At 33.4% G+C, this 26,407-nt stretch overlaps 1 protein-coding gene and 1 pseudogene across 13 annotated transcripts in view; one reads left to right on the forward strand and one right to left on the reverse strand.

Moving 5' to 3' along the window:
- The window catches only part of Slc4a10 (solute carrier family 4 member 10), a 279,064-nt gene that overhangs the window by 121,133 nt on the left and 131,524 nt on the right, over positions 1 to 26,407 (forward strand). The gene's annotated exons all lie outside the window — the stretch shown is intronic.
- Positions 16,440 to 18,105, reverse strand: LOC101960324 (conserved oligomeric Golgi complex subunit 6 pseudogene; annotated as a pseudogene).

Consider the following 26,407-nt stretch of genomic DNA (forward strand, 5'->3'; position numbering starts at 1 on the left):
GCAGGTGTTATAATTGTTTCTATTTTTATCTTTATGCTGATTTATAATTTCATTACATTATGATCTGATAGATTGCAAGGAATTATCTCTATATTTTTATATTTTCTAAGTTTTTTTGTGCACTAAAATATGATCTATTTTAGAAAAAGTCGCATGTACTACTGAGAAGAAAATGAATTATATTGTTGTTGGACAAAATATTCTATAGGTATCTGTTGGGTTCATTTCATTAATAATTTTTAGTTTTGAAGAGTCTTTACTTAATTTATATCTGGATGACCTATCTAATGGTGAGAAAGATATGTTGAAAGTATTATTGTTGTCTGTTTGATTTTTATATTGAAAATGTTTTGTTCTTCATACATACATGCACCATTATTTGGGTTTAAGTGTAAATATAAATATAATATATTATAATACTTATATATATGTAATATTTATAATCATCATATCTTGTTGTTGGATGTTTCCCTTAAACAAGTTTAAAGTGACCTTCTTTGTTTTTTCTGATTAATTTTGGCTTGAAGTTTACTTTGTCTGATATGAGAATAGTTACCCCTGCTTACTTTCAGTTTCCATTTTCATGGGGTATATATATTTTTTAATCCCTTTACTTCTTTGGATGTCTTTGCCTGTTAAGTAATTCTCTTTCAAACAACATATAACCCAATTGGGTCTTGTGTTTTAATGCAATCTGCCAATCTATGTCTTTTGATTGGGGAGTTTAGACCATTTATATTCAATGCTATTATAGAGAGATTATTTTTATTTCCTGTCATTTTGATTTATTTCTAATACTTAATTCATACTTGATTCTCCTTTAACTGGCTGTTATTCTGGTGATATTCATCTCTATGATACCTCTCAATTTTATTTTTCATTTCTTCTACATGAAATAGTTTGCTCAATATGTTTATAGTTCATGACTAGTGGTTATTAATTATTTTAGTTCCTCTTCATCATGGAAGATTTTTTAATTTCATCTGAAGGACACTTTTTCTGAATGTAGTAATCTTGGTTGGCATCTGTTTTCTTTCAGGTCTTGGTATACATTATTTCTAATCCTCCTGGCATTTAGTCTTGGCTGAGAAATTAGTTGAAATCCTCATCTGTTTACCTCTAAATGTGACTTGTCATTTTTCTCTTGCAGTTTTTAAAATTCTATTCTTATTCTCTATATTAGGCGTTTTTTACTATAATGTGTCTTGGAGAGAATCTTTTTTAATCTTGCCATTTGGGGTTCTATATGTATCTTGCATTTGGATTTTCATCTCATTCCTAAAACTTGGGAAAAATTTGTTATTATTTCATTGAAAAAATTGTGCATTCCTTCAGTTTGTGTATTGGATACCATTGATTCTTAAATTTGGTCTCTTAATGTCATCCCAGATTTCTTAAATGTGCTGGTCATGGTCTCTGAACATTTTTCTTTATTATTAATTTATTATTGGCATTTTACTTTTTAAATTTTTTAAAAAATTTTAATATATTTGTTCTTTCTATATACACATGACAGTAGAATGTATTTTGGTATATTATATACACATGGAATAAGTATAATTTGTTCCAATTAGGATCCCATTATTGTAGTTGTATAGGATGTGAAGTGACATTGATCATGTATTTATATATAAGAATAGGAAAGATATGTCCAATTCATTCTATTGTCTTTTCTATTTCCATCCTTCCTCCTTTATCTTCATTCCTCTTTATTTAATCCAATAAACTTCTAATCTTCCTTTTTAAATTGTGGGTTAGAATACAATATCAGAGACTGTATTTTCAAGATCAAATACTTTGTCTTCAAGGTCTGAGAATCTGTCCTCTAAGTGGTCTAATCTACTGCTGGTGCTTTCTATTAATTGTTGAATTTGAATTTTTGAGTCTTTCATGTCCAGGGTTTCTGTTTGGTTCTTTTAAAGAGTCTCTATCACTTTATTGAAATGGTCTTTCACTTCCTGCCTTTCTCTCTAAGATAATTGTCTACATCTTCTTTTAGCTCATGGAACATTTTAACTATGAATTTTTAAAATTCTTTCACTTTGGTGTCAATGGGATCAGTTGTTTAAGTGTGGGTAGTTTGAGGAAATTTGTTCAATTGCTTTTGCAAGCTGCTTATATGTCTACACATCTGTGGGATGATCAATGCTTATTCTTTAATGCAAGGAACTATTTAGTAAGCTTATTTCTCATGAGGCCCCAGTGTATTGACACTTTAATTCAATGTGTGTCCTTTATGGTTCCCAGTATCAGCACCACTTTGAGAGAAGATATTGAATCTTATTTACCACAATCGCTTCAGAGTAAAGTCATGTACTAATCAACTTCAGGAGAGGGAGGCTAGAGATAGATCAGAAGAATTAATAGTAATATTTCTGACATAAAATTTCCATGAAATTAAGATTTCAGTGTTTGTTTCAACTATCCATCTTTGTGATAAAATATTTAAGTTGTTAAGGTACATAACTTAAAAGAAAGAAGATTAATTTTTGCTCATGATTTCAGAGGTTTTAGTCCATGGTTTCTTGACTCCATGGTTTATAGGCTGATGGTGAGGCAGAACAATATGGTGGGGAGTGCATGATATAGCAGAGATTCTCACCTTAGGTCAGCTGGGAAAAGAGAAGAAGAGAGAGGGAGAGAAAAAGGGGCTGAAGATAAAATACACCCTTCAAGGGCATACTACCAGTGAACTATTTCCTCCAACTGGGCCCCACCTCCTAAAGTTTCCACCACCTTCAGATAGACCATTAAGTTATGAATTCACCAATGGACTAGTCAGTTAATCAGGTCAGAGCCCTCATGACCCAATCCTCTCACAAAGGATCCCCCTCACTGCTACTTTGGGGAACAAACCTTAAACACATGAGTTTTGGGGGACATTTAAGATCCAAATTACAACAGTATTTATTAATAAAGCTTTTTTGGAGCATAGATATGCTCATCAATTGTGTTTTATCTATAGATACTTTTGCATTACAACGGAAGAATAATGACTGAATGTATGTGGTTCCATGTATCACACTGCTACTCATTGCATTAATCATGAAGTTTTAGTATAATGTATATCACTATACCATGAGATTTTATTTTTATTACTTTTCAGAACAAGAAAATGAGGGAGAAATAGACTCTGAATGCTGTGCTTTTTTGGCACAGTGCATGTAGATTTTTTCTTGTTATTTAATTAGATAGTAAAACATTTTGTTATATAATGAAACTATTGATATGCTAGAATAAAATAGATATTACCATAATCAGAGTAAATATTCATAAAAACCTCTGTGACTCAAAGGGTATCAATCAGAATAAATTAGAAAGTTAAAATGGAATATGATATCAGCAGAATTTCTTTACAAAGTTAAAAATGACAGTGAGGCTGCAACCAACATACATTTCTGAATGGATGATTTGTTAACAAAGTATGAAAAATGGTGCTGTTTGTGAGTAGTGAAATCTTGTTTGTTTACAGCAGCAGAGGAAATGTGCCAAGAGAACACAAATTGGTTCAATACTACTAGTTTTTTGGTGAGAACAGCTGTTTGAAGAATTGAGGATACTTGAAGCAATACAAATAGTCAATTAAAAAAATACAGAGGATTAATGTCAGTAAGATGGCAGAGTACGAAGTGATGAACCCTCCTCTTCTCTTCTATAGACACACTATTTGGGAACAAGTCACAAAAAAATTTCCTTTTGTGAGAAATCTAGTAACAAAATACAAAGAGTGAAGAAAAATGAAGAAACGTGAAAATACATTCTATTCAAAGGAATGAGATGAATCTCTAGAAAATGAGCCTAATGAAATGGATGGAGATACACAGACATACACACACAGACACACACACACACACACACACACACACACACACATAATAATATATATGGTAGCTATATATCTATATATGTGATGTACCTCATGGAAAATTCAAAGTAACTGTCATAAAGATATTATCTAAGGTTAGAGAAACATTACTGAAACAAAGTGAGTATTTCACAAAGAGAAAGAAAATACTGAAAAGTAGCTGGGCATGGTGGCTCACACCTGTAATTCCAGCTACACAACAGGCTGAGGCAGGAGGATTGCAATTTTGAGATCCTTTCTCAAAATTGAAAATAAAAAGGGCTAGTGATGTAGCTCAGTGGTAGAGGTTTAATCTCCAGTCCTGGGGAAAAGAAAAGATTTTTGTATCAAGACAAATTATAACACAGTTGTCAAACATTAAGGTTAAAGAGAGAATTGGAAAGTAGCAAAAGAAGATCAAAACTGTTAGGTACAAGGGAACTTTACAAGATGAAAAGCAGATTTCTTAGCAGAAACCTTGCAGACCAGAAGGAGGTAGGATGATATATTCAAAGTCCTGAAAGAAAAAATGCCAACTAAGAACAATGTGCCTAATAAAACTATTCTTTAATAATGAAGAGAAAATATTTTACCAACTAACAAAAGTAGAAAATGTTCATCAGCATAAGATCTGCCTATAAGAACTACTAAAGGAAGGGTTTCAACATGAAACAAATAGTAACATGATAACATAAGAAACTATAAAAATTGCCAATATAGGTAAATATATAGAAAAATACAGAATGATAAAACTGTAAGAATGGTGAGTAAATCTTTTTGATTCTAGTAAAAATTGTTAAAAGTGGTAAAAATACTTTTAATAGGTAGAAATATGTTAATAGATACACTACATAAATAGATGAAAGTTGTGATACAATACCATAAAATATGGGTGGGAGGGAGAATTCAGAGTTGTTTTTATTTGATTGAGCCTAAGTTTTTATGAGAATAAAATAGACTCTTTTAAATATAAGATCTTATGTTTTATAAAATTTGTAAGCCCCATAGTAGTCACAAAAAATACCTACAGGGTTTACATAAAAGGAAAAGAGGAAAGAATCAAAGAATATGAGCATACAAAAAAAATCAAAGCATAAAGGAAGACAGTAGGAGAGGAAAATAAACCACATAACTAACAGAACACAATTAACAAAATGGCAATAATACATTCTTCTGTCAAAAACTGCCTTAAAATTAAATGCATGTAACTGTTCCCCACCCCAATCAAAAGACAAGAGTGGCTGAATGATGAAAAAAGATGACTGAACTATTTGCTGTCTATAAGAAGCTCATTTCAGAATTAAGGATACATAAACTGAAAGTGTAGGATGGAAAACTATTCCATGAATATGTAAAGAAAGAACAGAGGTGGCTGCACTTATATCCAACAAAACACATAAGTTAAAACTATTGTAAGAGCTCCCTCCAAAGACATTTTATAATGGAAAAAGTATCAATTCACCAGAATAATTATAATAATTGATACAGTAGGAATAGGCATTATAATTATAAATATTTATATACTCAGCATTAGAACACATGAATAAATAAAGCAAATATCAGTAGAACTGAAAATAGAAATAGCAATACAATAATAGTAGGAGGATTTAATATCCCACTTTCAGTGATGGTAAAACATCTAAAAGTAAGATCAAAAGGAAATAGCAGTTGAAGAACATTCTAGGCAAAATGAACCTAATAGACATATACAGAACATTTCACTCAATAGGAGCAGAATAAACATTCTTCTCAAGGTAGCCAGAATATTCTACAGAATCTTAGACCCCAAAACCAGTTTTATGGAAGTTAAAGAGATCAAAATCAGACCAAGTAATTTTTATGACCACAATAGGATGAAACTAGAAACCCATAGCAGTATAAATACTGAAACAATTACAAGTGGATTACAATGTGGATATTAGACAAAACATTCTTGAACAACCAATAGGTCAAAAAAGATATCAAAAAGGAACATACAAAATATCTTGAGACATGGAAATGAGAATACTACTTATTCAAACTTGTGAAATTCCGCAAAAGCAGTATTAAAAAAGAAGACTATAGTATAAATGTCTACATTAAAAAATGTAGACAAAATTTTAATACTGCAAAAGTAATACTTTAATACTTTTAATACTGCAAAAGCAGTATTAAAAGAGAAGACTATAGTATAAATGTCTACATTAAAAAAATGCCTATAATCCCAGCAGCATGAAAGGCTGAGGCAGGAGGATTACAAGTTCAAAGCCAGCTTCTGTAATTTAGTGAGACCCTGTTTCATAATAATAATAATAAGAAGAAGAAGAAGAAGAAGAAGAAGAAGAAGAAGAAGAAGAAGTAGAAGTCTGGGGATGTGGTTCAGTGGTTAAGCAGCCCTAGGTTCAATCCCCAATACCAAAAACTGAAAACCAGAATGAGCTCAAATAAACTTTACATTCGAAGGAACTAGAAGAAAAACAAGGCCAAAAGTTAGCAGAAGAAAAGATGCTTTGTATGTCATGGTAGAGTAGTATTTACTCCTGTGGTGAAAGGTTTATCCCTGGGATTGATTCTATATATGTAAATCAATGAGTGTGACATACCATATTCATGGATCTAGGACAAAAGCATCAAGACAAAATTCAGAATTAAGACAAAAATGGTATGATTCTTTAACTAGATGCAGAAAAAGCAATTGACAAAATTCAACATCCTTTTTATAAAAAAATTAACTCTCAACAAATTAGTTATTGAAGAATGTGCCTAAAGACTAAAAAGAGCATATCTGATAAACCCACAGTTTATCTCATACTCCATGATGAAAAGTTGAAAGATTTTCATCTAAGATCAGAAACTAGACAAAGATGACTACTCTTGTTGCTTCTATTCAACCAAGTACTGAAAGTCCTATGCAGAGAAAGTAGGTAAGAGAATGGGGACAAAATCACTCAAATTGAAGAAGAAGAATTAAGATTTTATATGTAAACCTGTAAAGACTCTACCAAAAGAACTCTCAGAACAAATAAATAAATTTAGTCAAGTTATGGAATAAAGATTAATATATAAAAATCCATAGTGTTCAGTGTCTTAAAAGAAAACAATCTCATTTATAATGGTAAAAAATGTACTTAAAATGGATCTAACCAGGAGGTGAAAGATCTGTGTAGTGGGAATGATAAAATGTTGATAAATTGAATTAAAGATGACACAAACAGAAATATAATTTATGTTCATGGATTAGAAGAATTAATATTATAAAAATGTTCATATTACCAAAATTACCTATAGATTCAATGCAATCTCTATTGAAATTCAAACATTATTCACAGAAATAGAAAAAATAATCCTAAAATTCACATAGAACCATCTGGAATAGCCAAATCCTTCTTGAGCATGATGAACAAAGCTGGAGACATCACATTACCTGATTTCAAAATATACCACAAACCTGCAGTAATCAAAACAATACGGTACTAGCATAGAAACAGATACATAGACCAGTGGAACAGAATAGAGAGCCATGAAGAAAAGTCACAGATTAGTAGTCAGTTGATCATCAAAAAAGGTGCTAAGAATACATACTAGAGAAAAGTCTTTTCAATAAAAATCAGTTATCTACATGAGGAAGAATGAAATTGGACCCATAAACATCAACTCAAAGTAGATTAAAGACTTAAAACTAAGACCTGTAAGTATGAAACTTGAAGAAAACACAGGAAAAGCTTCACAACGTGGTCTTGGCAGTGATTTCGAGGATATAAACCCAACAGCAGTCAACAAAAGCAAAAACAGACAAGTGAGACTCCATGAAACTAAGAACTTTCTGCACTGCAAAGGAAATAATAACCTTAATTTAAAGGCAACTTAATGAAATGAAAGTGAATATTTGCAAACTGTATATATGTCAAGGGGTTAATTTCCAAAATATGTAAAGAACTCCTATAATTAACTAGCAAAAAACTAACAATATAAGCTAAATACTGGAATAGACATTTCTTCAAAGACAAACAAATTGCAGATGGGGATAAGTGAACATGCCCAACATCACTAATCATCAAAACTTAACAAAATTATATTGAAGATACCAAAGTTTGAAATTTTATTGTTATTATTTTGGTACAGGGGATTGAACACAGGGGTGATTTACCACTGAACAACATCTCAAGCCCTTTATAAATTTTTAAATTTTGAAATGGGGCCTTGCTAACTTGTTAAGGCTGCCATGAACTTGTGATCCTCCTGCCTCAGTCTCCTGAGTCACTATTGAAACAGGCATGTGCCATCATGCTCAGCTGGAATTTTGAAATTTTAGTTAATATCAGGGCTTGTTCATAAGCTATGGTTATATAGATTTCATGTGGAATAGGTAAACACTATAGACTTAGATTGTAAGAATGAAGACACATATTAGGAAGATGCAATCTGTCCTCAAATTGCATATATATATATTTATATATACATATATATATATATGTATATATATAAATTTAAGTATAGCTCATTATAATAAAGAATATGCAAATTTTCAATAGAAGCAGAAAGTGGATTCTGCTAGGAGAAACAAACATTGGGTTCACAAAGATAGGGGTGTGCTTTGAAGGATGAACAGGAGTTCTAAATTCAAAGAATAAAGGATCTTTTATATTCTGGGAATGACAAATGTGATTTGGCTAAATCACAGATTGTATGGAAGCACATAAAATGTGACTGGGGATGAAGTTTAAATTTTTGCATGAGTTAGGTCAGATAATGGAGAATGGATTAATTTTGTAGTTATTCAATGAGGCAAGTTCCATTATTATTTTCATTTTACAAAGGAATAAACTAAAGCACAGGCAATTAAACAACTTGCCCAGATCAAATGACTAATAACTATTAGGACAGAGATTCAAATCCACAAAGAGACTTGGCCAAATTTACTTACTTTTTCATGACTAGTTTTAAAATGTTGACACTGTCCTATTATTAAGCAATAAGGCATTTAAATTAAGTTAGTACCCATACCACAATAATTTTCCAAATAATTTTGTTTGAGTTTGAAATGTTTTATAGTTATCAAATTCCCACTGGACTGGAATTCATTCCCTTCAATAGGAAAGACACTCTTCATTGGAGTCTGGTTTTTATTACAGCCTGATGTTCTTATTTTAAATTCTCTGCTGCACTACAAATTAATAATATATTTAGTATTGTTGATATAGGGTCAATTGATGGTATAGTTCTAAGTGGTATTTGATGAGCTGATTATAAGTAGTGGTGTTACATAAGAATCTTTTAAAGTTGTACATTTTGCCTGCCAAACACATTGGAAATTTGAAGATGAAAATTAGGGAGGATAACATTGGACATTTCAGAAAGGAATAGCCAGCAGTAAATTTCAATCATTTAGAAAATCATCTTTAATGGCTATTTACATTTCATAATAAACTGTCCTATTTTCCTATGGGTATCCTAGTAATAATAAAATAAGATAATAAAAGCCTTTAATAATGAAATTCACTTTTATTCCTAAAATTAACTCTCAGTTGAATGATACACCATATTCTATGGTTCTTCCTTTAATTATTTCATATAATTTGTGTATGTGACTCACATAAATTCATTTTGCTCTGCTTATTGTTATTCTTTACCTATCAAATGCACAGTAGTATTTGGGTATGGTGTATTTGCTTTTTAATGTGACATATGCCATAATCTCTATAAATGAGAACTCTCTCTGTGTGTTTCTGTATATGTAACATTTCCTATCAATCAGTATTTCAGAAATATAATAGATGAAAAGAAATTCCTTTTTGTTACATTAAATATAATCCTAGAAATATTAAAAGGGAATTTTAGAGCAAAGAAATTGTTCCATTAATCCTTAAATATTTTTATTGGAAAACATTTAATACTTGGAAGACAAACCACTTAGTGACCAAAGATTCTTAATATCTAGTATATAGGTTTATATTAACACTATACTCTTTGTTGAGTTTTCTAGACACCCAAGACTTAAGTGTATTCATTCTTTAGTTATGCAGTTTAAAATGTGGAAGTAGTACTGTGAAGGGGACATTGTGAAGTATGTCAACTTAGTCCACTTCTTGGCTGCTAATCCCCTAGAAGTATCCTGAAAGCTCATCAATTGTATAGGACACACAGCCTCTACAGGGTATCTTCTTTCTACAGTGTCCTCTAATAAAATGACCAGTCCATTTGAATTTTTTGGGGGGAATTCATCAGCATTTATCAATAACTAGTTAATGCTAATCAGATAGTGAGGCTAGCGTAAAGACACTGAGCCAAGTTTTTGTTTTGTACTCTTCCTTCCCCAAGGAGGGTTAGGTATTAGTGTTGTCATTGAGATACTTGAGTTCTAGACATTATTGGGGAAAAAAAATTACTGTGGCCACTTTACCTATTTATATTCACATTAAATACAGCAATTGTTTTAAATACTGGTAATAATGAACAAGTATTAAATAATCAAAAATGGTGATATTCTTGATTTTCGAGGGGCTAGTGTATACCCATAATTTTAGCAGTACTAAAACTACTGGAACCTTAATAAAATTAATTCCTTTCAGGTGTCCAGCATTCTGAAATTGCTACTTGAAATGTTCTCTTTTATATTTTTGTCTAGTGAATGAAATTGTTTGCTCCTCTATTCATTTTTAAAAATTTATGCTTTAAATCCACAGAGAAGATTATATGTAATTGCTCTGTACAACATGATACTTTGAAGATTATATACATTGTTGAATAACTAAATCTGGATGAAATCATATGCTTTACCTCACCTCACATAAGGTTTTGTTTTGGTTTTGGTTTTAGTTTTGGTACTAGGGATTGAAACCAGGGGCACTTAACCACTGAGCAACATACATCCCCAGCCATTTTTTTTTTTATTTTTTTATTTTGAGGCAGGGTCTTGCTAAGTTGCCTGGGCTGTCCTCAAAGTTGTCATCCTTTTTGCCTTAACCTCCTGAGTTCTTGGGATTACAGGCATGTGACACTGTACCAAGCCAGGTAGATTACTTTTGGGTGAGAGCACTTAACATGTGCTTCTCAGATTTTTTTGAAATACAATACATTGTTATTAACTACAGTTACCAGGTTGTACAATGGACCTTTTGAACTTGCTCTTCCTATCTAAGTGAAGTTTTATATTCTATGGCCATCACCCCAGACCCCCTCTGCCTCCCGTCCCCTGGTGACCAGCATTCCACGCTTGGTTTATGTGTTTCCTCCCTCATCCCATCTTCCCTCTTTCCTGGCTCCCTAGGTGTTCCTACTGCCCATGGTCCAACCATTGAAAACATGATGGAAGAAACAGATCCTCTCGAGTTTCTACCCCTTAATGAGTTTCAGGTGGAAATATAATAAAGGACAAAATGATTGAAATCATGATGAGAAGAACGTAAAATTTTAATTCTCTGCTGTTAAAATAAGCTTTCATCTGGCCTCTGGGGGAGAGAATATCATGAGTGTTTTTTTTTTTTTAATTACTTTCAAACTTTCTAAATTACCTTAGAAATACCTTGTAAAACACTACAGGCTTCTTAGCAAAAGGATTTTTAAAAAAAATTCTTATTTTTCTTTGTATAACAGTTTGTGGTTGGGATAAATTACTGATTTAAGTAGATAATTCTATAGTAAGAAAGCATTTTATGATGAATCCAAAGCATAGTGCCAACACTGCCAATGAAATTAGTCATAATATTGATCATGAAACAAAAGACCTATTTACAAAGTTTGAGACTGTTTAAATGTGAATGCCTTATTTCTCTCATGCTGTCTCATTGATCTTTTTCTTTTGGTTTCTTAATTTGCTTTCTATCTAATTATTAAGTACTTTGAATTGCCAGCTATAGTAACCCTCTGTCCTCAGCCCCGAATTCCCTGTGGCTTTTAAAACTTCTGACAGTGCCTTTCTTTTTAGATCACTCTTTTTTTCCATCTTTCTTGCCTAGGCTTCCTATCTTCTCACACCATGTTCCTTGCTGTTTTTTTTTTTTAATTTTATTCCACTGATTTTTCTACCCTTTCTGAAATTTTTAGATTTTTTGAAATAAAAATAACTTTATTATTATAAAAATTATTAAAATAATATAAACAATTAGAAATCTCCAAGATGGGGCTGGCATTGTAGCTCAGTGGTAGTGCGCTTGCCTAGGACATGGGAGACACTGGGTTTGATTCTTAGCACTGCATATAAATAAATAAAATAAAGGTCCATCAACAAAATTAAAATATATATAAAAATTTTTAAAAATCTCCAAATTTTATTCAAAAGAATAAAGAAAGCAAACAAAGCAACATCAGAAATGCAAACAAACCACTCAGAAATTATTACTATAAATATTCTGAAAAGAATAACAGGATTAATATTATGAATAGAACATTAATTTAATCATGTGTCATAAACAAACAATTATAACTAGACTATATAAATGGAATTATGGTACATGTTTGACCTCTTAAATGACTCTTTTTTCAACTAAAAAATTAGAATATTTTCATGTTAATAATGTAGATGTCATCATTTGAGTTGCTGCAGAACATGTCATTGCATGGTTGTACTTTGATTTATTTAATCAATCCCTTATTAATGCACATTTTGTTTATTTCTCACTTTTCTCTTAACAAAACTCCTACGAATATTGTTGTATATATATTCTGTGCACTTGATGATCTTACAGATGTAAATTCTCTTCCAAATGTTTTAAAGCTGAAAATTTGATACATGTTTTTATACCATTTTTCAGAATGATTGCACCTTTACACATTTCTATTAACATAGTGAGAGGTTCTATTTATTTCTTTAAACTTTTGACAACTCAACTCTCTTTTAAACATTGTTTTTTCTCCACACTTGTCTTTGTTTTTTAAAATTCTTTTTCTTCATGTTGTCCCTGGATTATTCACTTCTGGAATGCTATTTTCACCCACAAGTGCTGTGGGTACCTGTATTGGCAAAACTAAATTGCCCCAGGTATATTCTGTAGCCCTTCATTGGATACAACTAAGGTAGATACGCTGAAGAATTCAACATGATTGCAGTAGAGGTAATAAAATAACACAAATATTAGTTGAGGAAAATGCTAAAGAAATACTTAGAAAGAACATGACTACTAAAAGTATTTGAAAATCTATTAGATGGAAGATTTGTATATAATTTCAATTTTGTTAAATAGAAATAGTAGGATTCCATGTTAGAAAAAAAATGATTGAGTTGTTTTAATTATCAATAATGGAAAAGGGCTACTGAACAATATTTGGTTTTAGAAATGCTGAGTTAACTTCTTCAACCTCAGTTTATTTCATGTTAAAATGAGAGGTTTCTACCAGGTGATTTCTAAAGCATTCCCCAGCTCTAAATTCTATGAACTTCTAGTGTATACTTTAGAACATAAGTTCCTAATTAGCTTTGTTTAAAGATGAAATGCTTAAAGCTTTTTAGTTTTCACATGCACTGACAATAGAAGTTTATTACTTTTAAAATTAGAAAGGATTCCTTACTCTATACAGATGAAGGTGTTCAAAATGTTATATAAATTGTTTATGCCTTGTAAAATCCACAGAGAGCAGTTTTATACCTTTCATGAGGAAAAAAGCAGTTCAAATTAAAGTAGATATGAAAAAAATGACATCAAATTTGACTTGCTAATTTTACTAGAGTATGTTAGGCTTATCATCTTGAGATACAAAATTTGTTCATATTTGTTTCACATTTAAATCCTTTTAAATTTATTTATTTATTTTTTTGTGGTATTGGGGATTGAACCCAGGGCCTTGTACATGTGAGGTAAGTGCACTACCAGCCCTTGGTTCACACTTAAAGTACAATAACTCAGAGGTTGTGCTTTCTCTAGAAGTATGGTATTCCTCCTCGGATTCTCCTCCCAAGGGTCTCTAGATTTACTTTAGTCTAAAGGGTTGGATAAGTTTATGATATATAACCCATTTGGTGAGAAGAATGGAATTTCAGATCCATTAATTTAGCCATTCTTGAAACTCTGTTGGGTGACTGTTGTTAGTGCCAGACACTGTTCCAGATACTAGAAATAGAGCAGTGAACAAAAGAGATAAAAATTTGAGGATCGTGTACTAGATATGGCTCTCAAGTTTAACCTAAATAAATACTTACTAATGGATAGCCTAGCCAATTAACTATGTTTCTTCTACTGCCAGGTAGAAGTCTGGTAGCATCTAGAGCAGTGGGAATGATACAAGTTGCCACTAGAGTTATGTGCCTGCCTGCCATCATACATATAAGGCCATGTCCACTAAAACTGTTACTTCTTCTATAGCTTATCTATCTAGTGTTCCTACACAGCCCCATAACCTCTCCCTCTGCATATACAAAGCAAAATCTGCCTTGAGTCTTAAGTGTCATACTTCTCAATGACCCAAGTCTTTTATCTTCTTTATTTTAAGGCACACATACACATCCTCTCTCTACTGAAGGTAAATTCCTTAGTATCTAGGCCTTTGGCATTTATCACATGATGGACTTAGAACCAGTTATATGCACACACATCCACTTATGTGTGCATGTGCATACACATATGCACACTAGATAATATAAAGGCTGCTACTGAGTTTTGGAAATTGCCAGCCCTTTCTCTCTGCCTTGGTGTTTGTTCTTGATGGGAGCTGCTGGTGGAGGGTTATTATCAATCCTGCCTGCCTTCTTCATTTAGGGAACTATACTGCTTTAGAAGTTCAATCCCCAGCACCAAAAAAAGATTAGGGTTTAGTTTCCCTTCTTCCTAAAATACTCTTTGGGACCTATGAAAATTAGAGGATGAAAATAGATGCAGGAGGGAATATGACCCCTAACTTCACTTTCAACATTGACCTTTTATCTCATGCTTTTGCCTTGCCCAAGGTTGTTATTTTACTCTCTTCATAAAACTACTCAAGGAATCCTTTTGAGAAAGTGAAGTCAAGCTTATTATAATGAAATGATCAGACTACTTTTGAATACAGAAAAATTTCAATAACTTATAAAAAAGAGAAAATTTAGGAAGTTCCACCTGTATGTCCCCACAGGCAGACACACAGCAATACTCTATATTCTCTGTTCCCTCTCTGCCTTCCCACCTCCCCAATATTTTTAATTTGTACCATTTGCTAATTTATGTGGTTATGTGCTTTCTTTGTGGCTAATTTCATACTGCTAAAGTGTTTTCACTGAGCACAGAGTTAGGAAGAGAGGTGCACACTGGTTCCGGTGAGCAGGCATAAGACTAACACCAATATTGCCAGGGTTGCATGTGGGAGAGCACTAGTCACTGTTTTCATCTACTATATTCTGTAAAAATCACTGAAAGATTAAAAAAAAAACTCTTTTTATATTCATTTATTATGATCGATGTTTAAAGAAATAAAATTTCTGTGTACTTTCTGCCAAGAACCAGTGAAGGATGCGAATACGATATCTCTGTTTTGTATTCCTGCACCTCCCTTTATAAGTCATGCAATCTATTTTCACTTACCAATACAGATCCCATTCTCCTTCAAATCCTCTCTTCTGTGAACTATACTTTAAAAATATTTCAGCCTACTGCAGCATAAAATACTGTGAAAAAGCTTTATATTGGTATGTCATCCAAGAAACACTTATTAAGATTTTAGTATGCCAGGTCCTGGGAATATAGACATAGACCACATTTTGGGCTCTAGAACCTATCATAGGTACTATGTACCTAATTATATAATGCCATTTAATTGGGATTTGGGGAAATTTATAAAATTTATAAATTTTATATACTAAAACTTCACCACAGGCCCTATAGACTAGTGCTTAGACAAGGTGCTAAGAGAGGGTATACTGGCAGTTATGTTGGATATTGCTGGACATATCCATCACTTCCTAAAGTTTCCTCCTGCTGTATATTATTATTATTATTAATATTATTATTATTATTAGTGATCAGAACATAAGATCTAAGAAAAATTTAAATAGCAATAGGCTTTATGCTGTATAGCAAATCTCCACAACCTGTTTATTGGCAAGTTGCTTTTTTGAACCTGTTTCCTTATCTGTAAATGGAATCTACAGGAATTTTGTAAAAATTAAATGAGAAAATGTCAACAAACATTTAACATAGTAGATAGTGCATTATAGGTTCCCCAAAGGGCTATATTCTTGTTGGGCTCTAAACCCTTATAGTTCCACATGACTTGGCATTTATTTATATTCTGCTTTCAATTTTGTCTCCTTTTTTTTAGATAAAGAAGCATTTATTAGGTCACATTTTATACTAATTCTTAAATTTTGACAAAATTTTTATATGCTGTTAATTTAGAATTATTCTTGTAAAAAATACTTCAAAACTCTCATACTACTTTTTCATTTATGTTCCAAAATAAAGGGGAAACTGCAGAGCTAGAGAGGTGGCTAATAAAGAATCTATAGAAATCAGATCAGAGCAATACTAACTCAATCCAATGTGTTACTTATTTCCATGTTATTGAAACTGAAATAAATAATTGGGACCTACAAATTTATAATGTAAAGAAAATTCTGTCAAATCTCTAAGTAAAGATTTAATAGGTTAAAAAATAAGACAGGCTTCAATATTTTAGGGATGCAATATTTTGCTAACACAATCAAATAATATAACTAGGAGAGAAGTGTTTGTGTTTGCTGTAGTGATCAGCATAGAAGGCTCTCTAGATCTCTGTGTTTATTGACTGCCTCACAGCAGTACATGCTTCACCACAGGCCCTACACACTAGTGCTGTAGATTGTTTTAGCATCTGTTCTTTCATTGTGGTACTTAGAACAAGGTTCAGCAGTGACATTAACATGTTTTCTGGCAGGTAAACTGAACCACTGTAGACCTCAGTGACACAGAATCCAAGTTTGGCATATTGACTAAAAAACCCTGTTTAGGTTTAGGGTGCTGAAAAGTGTTGTAGATATAATTCAAGCCTATTCTAGTTAAAACATAAGAGGCTTGCTCATTTATAAGTGTCTAAATTTACTTCAGTCTGAAACTAGCCTTTCCAGATGCTGGTTGTTTTGTATCTGCCAATGAATTCAAATAGAACTAATGTTGTCCTTATCAATAGGGCATTGACCATGGAAGTGACTGTATTATCTGTGCCTAAACTGCTGGCTGATAAAAGCACATATCTGGCAGAGAGGATCCAAGACACATGATAAAACCTGCACAAAATCAGCTTTTGAGCATTAAAGGGTATGACCAAAGAAACATCCAAAACTTTATGTAGTAACTTGAGTGTCTGACTGAGTGCCCAATTTGGTGCAAAGTTCAGTGGTGAGAGTTCAACCTTGTCCTTTAATTTACTGGTATGAAGACTCAACCTATTGAGAAATATTTCAATATTTCCTATTTGTCCAGCAAAGAGTAGTGTCAACAATGCTGTTGCACTATTTACAACAATGCCACTGGTAAAATTTCAGAAGATTGGAAATTTTATATACTAAAACTTCCCCAAGTTTAGCAAGTTTACTCAAATTGAACCTTTAAAGTCCTGCACACCCCCCTTAGTGATATGGTCAGCACCTTCTTGAATATTTTCTTTAAAATTGTGTATTTACATGCTTTAAGAGAGATTCAAAGTATTTCATTTCAGAAGCAGTAAGTTGATGAACCCAAGCTAATAAATTTTCTGCATACCTCAAAGGGTCATGTGAGTGGATTTCAATGGATCTAGGTGTACCTCCTTGGTTCCCTCCTTTAAGAACCTCAGTAAACCCGTATACATCTGTACTTCCTCTGGCTATTCCAAATTCATCTAAGGTATACCTAGCAGGCCTTCCATTGTCCTAGTTAATGCTAGAGGTGTTTCATATGATTTTTGTGTCAAGGTTCTTCATCATCAAGGTTCTTCATTTGAGTCCACTGATGAAGTCTTTCACAAGCCATTTCTTGAAACAAGGCCCTTTGTTCCATAATTTCTAAACCTGATGTTTGTTGATATGCAGGTAAACTTTGACATAATTATGAATGTTTTACTCTTTCCAATGCCTTGAAAACATCCTTAGTAATAAGTCCTTCTCTGTTCCTTGAGTTATTTCAGCAGAAGTCATTTGGAACTTGTATAAGAAGGCATCTGCAACTTATGCTCTTATTTTTTAATTTGACTTTCATCCAGAAGCTTAATGGTTTTACTATTAAATCTTGAGACTATTTCTTTGCTACCTGTAGATGACTTGTCATATCTTGACAAGAGTTGCTTCAACATCTTCATTTATGCTTCCAAGTTCTTCCTTTACTTCCTTGAAAATGCATGTTGATGGCTAAACTTCTGCCTTTCATATCTCTGTAAATTTCTCCAAGTCTGCAAATTGTTTTTAAGAAACAAGATTAAAAGTAATTGAGAACTTTTAACATCTCCTTGTCCTCATCCAACAGCATCTCTAGGATCTTATGCTGCTTGAGCCATAGTAGGCTGTTGGTCTACCCAGAGTCTCTTCCACCTGCCTTATTGATGGGGCTATTATAGCCCTGGATGCTAGCACTGTGACCTCTTTCCTGCTGCCCTCAGCGTTTATAACACTGTACATTCCAATCCTAAGGGCTTGCTGCCCCTCAGCCTAAGGCAGGAGTCATTGCTGGTAGTACAAGTTTTGCCTTTTGTATGCCATTTCTGGAATCCTCAGCTTGTATCTTTACACAGGTTCTTACTCAGTTTCTTATCCCTATCAATACTGTTCACAATACTTTTTTGATTCTTTCTTGTTAACTTACCTTCTTTTGTTATATCTCTCCCTAGTTAACATTTCCCTGTTCTTTTCTAATTAGAATTATTTTCCTGTTTCTTTTACAGCTCTACTTTATATCCTGTCCATCCATCCTTTATAATTTCTTATTTTTTCTTCCAAATAATTTTGCTTTCTCAGCAAAACTTCCCCAAACTTGGTGACTTTAAACAGCAACCATTTTATTTAGGTCACAAATTCTGTATGTTGTCAATTTGGACGGCTCAGCTAGTTAATGCTGTTGATCTGGGTCAGCTGGCTGCTGCGTGGCAGGGAGCAGATGATTAGGCAGCCGAGGTTGGCTGCTTTAAGTCCTCTGCAGGGTGGCTGTCAACTAGGGCTTCTCTCTACATGATCTCCCATCATACAGCAGGCTAGTCTGGACATGCTCAGATGGTTTGTGTCACATTTGCCAATGTCCCATAGGTTAAAGAAAGTCATATATCCAAGTCCCAAGTCAAGTGTTAGAGGAATAGAATCCACCTCCTGATGGAAGAAGCTACTGAAACACCATGGCACTTAAAAAAAAAATCTACCACATTAACTATTTCTTATTTGTAAACATCTTTACAGAAATGCCAAGTGTTTTATTTTTGCTTTGTTTTATCCTTTCAATTTCCCAGTTGAATTCCATCAGTATGCCTCTTGGAAATCTCCTGTTTCCTCCTCAATGACTCCTCTGTTTTTCCAAACAAGGCCTTCTGTCCTTAATTACCAGTATTTCCAGAATGAGCCCTTTCTACCCATGCACATGTCTTTTGAATTAATACAAAACTAAACCTGGAAAATTTTAACCATTTTACCTTTTTGTTCATTTTCTAACCAATTCCCCTGGAGCAAAGTGGCAGGATGCTGAGAAATCATAATTTAATTAAAATGGGGTTGAGGGTGTGGGTAAATACTGATTCTCATATTCTCTTTTGCACTCATTGTTTAAGTATCTCAGAACATATGTTGATCTATTTGCTCTCCCTTCCTTGAAAAATAAAACAATAAAATATATTCCAAAATTTTTTTAATTGTTAAAAAAATTTATTTATAAGCTGAAAGTTATGGAAAACAAGTCCAAGGACATTTCCCGTAAGCTTTTGTCATTTAAAATCCCAGGCCTTAGCCAGAAGAAAGAACATAAAAGGAACTTGCACCTGACTGGCACCTGACCCCCCACCCTAAAGGGTCACCTGGTGCCAATACAATAAGCCCCAGGAAATTCCCTAGTCACATTCCTGTCCCACCTTGATGGGTCATCAGGACCCCAATACTTGGATCTAGGAATTGCCCTCCTGTCACACCCTAAAGGAAGCCTATATAATCCAGACTGCTGGCCACCATTTTTGGCCCTGAAAATAAGCCACTCCAGGGTTCCATCAATTGAATCCCCAGCTAAAAAAAGCCTGCTGATCCAAGGTTTGCTTCCTGTCTCCTGCCTTCTTCATGTGCTGAGAATCAAACGCAGTGCCTCACACATGCTACTTGCTACTGAGCAAGCACTCTGCTACTGAGCCACAACCCCAGCCCTAAACATAAATATTTTAAAATATTAGTGAAAGTGCAAGATTTTTTGATTATAAAATATGCTCTATTTTACCTTGTCTCTTCTTCTTGTTCGAACAAGAACTTCACATTATTCTCTCAAATTGTTCTTCTAGTTTTGCTCACATTATCTCCTTTTTTCTAAACTTCCATTCCTCTTTTTTTAATATTTATTTTTTAGTTGGACACAATATCTTTATTTTATTTACTAATTTTTTTGTGGTGCTGAGGATCAAACCCAGTGCCTTGCACGTGCTAGGCGAGCGCTCTACCGCTGAGCCACAACCCAAGCCCTCAATTCCTCTTTCTATTAATCCCAAACTTACTTATTGTTAAAGACCAACTCAAGTCCACCTTCTTCATGGAACTTTTCCTAATTGCCCAGGTGATTTTGATTGACTATTATGAACTCTTATAGCATTTAATGACTGGTACCACATAACATTTGCTTCATTGTAATAATGTTTAATGCTTTTTACTTGCACTCGAATTTGTATTATTTGGCAATGTTTTCATTGTCAATTATCATACTTAATTCTCCAATTAGTAGATAGTTGTCTCTCTCTCTCTCTCTCTCTCTCTCTCTCTCTCTCTCTCTCTCTCTCTTTTTGCAGTGCTATGAAGGAAATCCAGAATCCAGGGCCTAACATGTACTAGGCAAGTGCTCTTACCATTGAGTTCCAGTCCAGCCCCTGGATGGTTATCATTTTTTTAATTGCAGATATTATGTCCTATAAGCAATCTTTATTATCCAGTATTTTGACCAATTGAAGCTCTAGAATCTCTGAGCACTGTAAACATTGAACATTAAGCTCTTCTACAACCTACCAAAGTTGAGAAATATCATGTCTTTTTAAAATTAGAAAACAAGTTATTAGGATTCATTCATTTATTCAAGAAATGTTGAGTACTTACTATGTTCGGAGATTGAAAATAATACTGTTATGTCAACTTACAAAGTTGGTTTAGTTGCTATGTTTTGCTTAAGATGATGTAACATGTAAGAAGGAGTCTGAAAAAAAAAAAAAGAAGGAATCTGTCTGAAAACATGCCCCAGTACCTTTTAAACCTGTAGGATATTTTGGACTAAGCCCCCACCCCCTTTTTTTAAATGAGCAACTGCAGGACTTTCAACATTTCTATTTCTATTTTTTACCTAGAATAATCAGTAATAGGCCATTTGTTTTGTAATTATTACAAATATGGCCCCAGAGCACCCCCAAGTGAATGTGACCAGCACTGGTTTAACAATTTCTTTTTGCTTTTAACAAAACAACACAAAGATCAACAGTGCAGTTGCCTAATAGTACCTATTTGCTGTATATGTATACTCACTGAGAGTTTTTTGGTCTTTATTTTTTTTCTCTGTGTTGCTCTCCTTTGGCAGAGAATTTCAGTTGGACTTAGAATTCTTTGATATATTTTGATAAATGATGCCTTGTTATGTTTTCTGACTCTGTTGGAGTCTCCATGGAATTAAAGATCACATGCTTATTCAGCTTAATGTATTTGACCTTTTCCAGTGACTGACACATCTAAATGGCTGTAGCAACTTAGTAATTACGCACCAGCTGTGGCATATTCATTTCATGGAATAAAAGATACACTTCTCTTTGAAAGTAGATATTTTGACCCCCTCTGAGCATGCTAAATAAAGTAGTTTATAAATACTATTATTAAGCATAGTCACCAAATGCACCTCTTTCCTTATTGTATTCTGTAAATGTTTCACATGCTATGACCAATGCCACATCAAGAAATGTTTCAGTACTGATATTTGTTATATAATTAAAATATTTACATTAATTCTAACATGATAGTTATTTGAACATGTCAAAAATACAGAATTTGCTAATAAGATTTGTTCTAAGAAAGCAATGTTATCTTTAACGAACTCTTTGTTTTTCTTTGTGGAGAAATTGTATTTTCTTACAACTGACATATCTTAACTTTTAGAAAAGTCCCTGAGGTTTTTCTAGGATATTTTCCATTCCATGACTGTATTCTAACTGCATTTATTTTTTCTCAGAATTCATTGTGAATTCTCAGTAAGCTTCAGAGAAATGGAATTTGCCTTCTAACAGAGACAAGAGAGAAATATGATAACTGTTAACTTACTTGAACAAGACACTAAATAAAATTTTACAAGATAAAAGAAAATAATAATCTCATTATTAGTTTTAAGTCAAAATTTTAGAAATGGTTTCAACTGCAGGATAAATTTTGAATAAATTCTAGTGTTCTGTACTTGTCTGAAAATATTTTCTATTAGTTGCAATGTTTTATGCTTACTAATGTTTCAAAATGTGTTCATATCGATATAACTGTATTTTTAACTTTGGGACTTTTAAAAAAATATAAAATTAATTCTTTAAAAATATTTTGATTGACTTAAGATTTGTCCATTTGAAAGTAAGAATGAAGTTTTTTGCTTTTTAAATTTATAATAGCTGTTCTCTATATAATCTTGAAAATCAATTCAGATGAGGATTTATAATTATTAAGTTCTTTCAGTCCAATGACAACATTAGTTTCTTGGGTTCTTTGTCTTCTTAAGTGAATCAACCAGGATGAAAAATTCAATTTTGGATATAATGTAGGAAAATCCATAGTAATGCTCTTCTGGAAATGTGTATACAATGTTCTGCAAGATCCAAATCGATTCCCTAATTTTTTTGGCAAGGGTCATTATAGGAAACTTGGTAATAAAGAGAGAAGCAGGAAGATAATAAAATGGACAGAAAATTTTCATTCCCCTTTCTTTTTCTATTAAGCCACATAAGATTAGTAGTGTAAAGGGAAAGACTGATATGTATGTCTACGAATGATAGATATTGTGTTTATGTTTAATATTTATACCTATTATATTATCTTATATAATCTTTGTAGAAAATCTCCTGAATCCACTGGTAAGTTTTTAAATGCTGTATTTATTTATTTTGTCTTCAAAGGAAGCATTCGGTTTTGTATCGGAGGAAAACTAATTATTATTATTGTTGTTGTTGTTGTTGTTGTTATTGTTGTTATTATTTTTTAGTACCAGGGACTAAACTCAGGGGCACTCAACCACTGAACCACATGTCCAGCCCTATTTTGTATTTTATTTAGAGACAGAGTCTCCCTGAGTTGTTTAGTACCTTGCTTTTGCTGAGGCTAGCTTTGAACTCAGGATCCTCCTGCTTCAGCCTCCCAAGCTGCTGGGATTATTGGCATGCATCACCGTGCCCTGGCAGGAAAACTATTATTATTACATACAGTCATAGCCACATTGGTTATCCATGCCCTCATCAGAAAAGGATGTACGTGGTTGTGCACAAAGGAGGGGAGCCCTGAAATGAGGAATCTGGGAATTTATATAGGAATTACTATATGGCTGTCTCCACCTCTCCTGAGAGAGGTTATATCTCCCACAGATAAACAAATCCTCTCAGTGAAGAAAAAGGAAAAGTCCTCAGTTTAAACCCTTTAGAATATAAGCCATTATCTCTGGGATTTTGTTCTGCTTTGAAATGTAAACATAGCTCTAGGAGAAAAGTGTTTCTATTTCTCAGGTCTCTATTCAGTCACCCTTTAACCCAGATTCTAGTTTTTTTTGTTTTGTTTGTTTTTGTTTTTGAATTCCCTAACCATGCAGAAACATGAAAATATTTTCTCTACAATTCCATATTGGAGTATTGTTGCTAATATTTGTGGCCATTAGTTTTTCCACCCCTTTCTTACTGTGTTCAGTAGCATAATGCATTATTATGCTGTTGTCTATACATTTTACTTAAAATCATCCTTTTTATGAAAAAGTTTATTTATTCAATAAATATTTCTTGAGCATCCAAAACTATCAAGCACTGCTCTAGGTTCCTGGGAAATATCAGTGAATAAATCAAAGATTTCTTCTTAAATTTACATCGTAAGTAAATTGCATGGTATTTATATGCTACAGAAGAAATATCAGTAGAGGAGAATGAGGGGTAGTGGGGCTCAGAAAAAAATAGGGTTTAATATGAGATAGATGTAAGCTTCACTGAGAAAGTGAATTATGAGCAAAACTTGAAGGAGGTGAGGAAGAATAGTTCAGAGAGTAAAAAGAGTGTAGAGTCCCCAAGGTGACATTGAGAACAGCAAGGAGGTCAGTGTAACTCTAGTGAAGTGGAGTGAGGAGATTTGCAGGAGAGGAAGTCAGGGACCTAAAAGTTATGGGGCCTCATGGAGGGTCTTGTAGAACTTTGGGAAAACTTTGGCATTTTCTCTGAGTGAATTGCAGACACATTAGAAGGTTTAGCAGAGGAATGGCATGATCTAATTTGCATTTTTAATAGGATCACATTGGCTTCTCTGTTTAGAGCAGAATGTAGGGGTGAAAGGTGGACTCAGGAACATTTAGGAAGCTACTGAAATCATCTAAATCACATCTATGACTGTGGCCCTTACCAGAATGGTGCAGTAAAATGACAACAGGTGTCTCAGTTCTAGATATGTGCTGAAAGATATCCTAATAGATTTCCTAGTATTTGGATTAGAGAAAGGGAGCTATCTAAAATAATTCAAAGGTTTCTGGTCTGAGTAATTAGGAGAATGTTTTATCATCAACTGGATGGTTAACGGGGAACAGTTTATTGGAGAGGGCTGGGCTGGGGAGGATTGGGAGTGTAGTTTTGAACATTTTGGATTTGAGTTGTCTATTAGATATGTAGTTGAGTAGGCAGTTGGATACGTCTGAGACATGTTTGAGCTAGAGATGGGAAAGTGGGAGCTACTCAAACATGGATTTTTATTGGGGGTGGATTTAGGGTTTGTGGACCTGAAGCTTGTGCAATTTTGAGGGTTCTCTCCAAGAAAAAGAATTGAATATTTATTTAGAATGAGGAAATAGCATAAGAGCATAAAATTTGGAAAAGAGCATAATATTTTCAATTAATGGCCTCACCTACATCTGTAATGCTTTTTCCCTATATTTTTTTTACCTGGATGCCAATTATTATGTAATATTATTTTCTGTTGATAATATGGAAAATACTTAGTCTTTCCTCTATTAGGAGTGATTGAAATTTATTTTATTGAATTATAGTTTTAAAAGCTTTCTTTGTTTTTATAATTTAGTTATAATTTCATGAAAAATTTCAGAGTTGTCCGACAACCTAAGATAATTCTATGAAACTTGCTGCATGTATGTAATATTTGGCAGAATTTTGTACGGACTGACTTTTGGCTCTGTACAGTTCAAGTTTTGCTTTTTCTTCACTACCCACAAGCGTCCAATGCTAGGAGGTTGTGATGCCTCCTCATATTGTGGCACCACTTCCAGCCCCATATCTTTGTGTCACAATATCAGGGCAGTTTGGCACGGTGGACTGTTTGGCACAGTGGATACAAGTATTCTTGGAAGCTATTTCTACTCTGAGATACCTAAGAATAACTTATCACATATGGAAGTGACTGTGAATCCCATAAATATGCTCCCCTAAATCTCACCTAAATGTATCTCCAACTCTATTTCCTCTTAGTTCTCTGAAATATCCACAGACACTATTGTGCCCTGCCCAACATGAAAGGAAGTGTGAAGGAAGAGAAATGAAAAAAGACAATGCTTTTAGGCACTAATGGCTAATTATCTTATATACACATGTTTTCCTAAAATGTATGATCATGAGAACACAGCACACATACACGTACACATATCCTGCCTGCTGCAGGGTCTTGTGTAAGGCACATGCAAGTAAGAATACCTACAACCTAAGCTCAAAAAATATAAATATTATAAGGAGAGTTAATTCAGAGAAATATTAATTTTTTTTGATCGTGTGAGGTTTGGGTCATGTGTCAACTTTCTAAAACAGTCTAAATTTACTTCCATACTTAATTTTATATTCACAATTTTATATTATTTTTCTTAAAAAGTTTGATAAAACTTCAGACTCCATATATTCCAGATGCTCTTATGAGGTCTTAGTGAGATTGAAATGTATTTGAGGATACCACAGGTTATGAGTTATAAAGAAAGGAGGTGGTGTAATGCATAAGATTGAGGTGTTGTGGGACTGCAGGTTCATTGCAAAGTGGGTGTTCAAGGAGCTGAAAGGTCAAGAGTGTCACAGAATCCTTTATGTGTGCTTGGAAATCTGACAGATTAAGGCAGGGGTTATACTGGAGAAAATGACACCAAGGAAGGAGCTAACATCTTCGAGGAGCGTGTTTTACCTGGGCTTTAGCAGATTACAGCAACTATGAGGCGAATTGTGTAGTAAATGACAAGAACTACCATGAAATTGAAATCTGAGGGCTTTCAGGGAAGGTATAGGAGAAGGGTCTGAACAAAGGGGCACCCTCTTACC

The sequence above is a fragment of the Ictidomys tridecemlineatus genome, chromosome 7 (genome assembly GCF_052094955.1).
Source record: "Ictidomys tridecemlineatus isolate mIctTri1 chromosome 7, mIctTri1.hap1, whole genome shotgun sequence".
NCBI classification, from domain to species: domain Eukaryota; kingdom Metazoa; phylum Chordata; class Mammalia; order Rodentia; family Sciuridae; genus Ictidomys; species Ictidomys tridecemlineatus.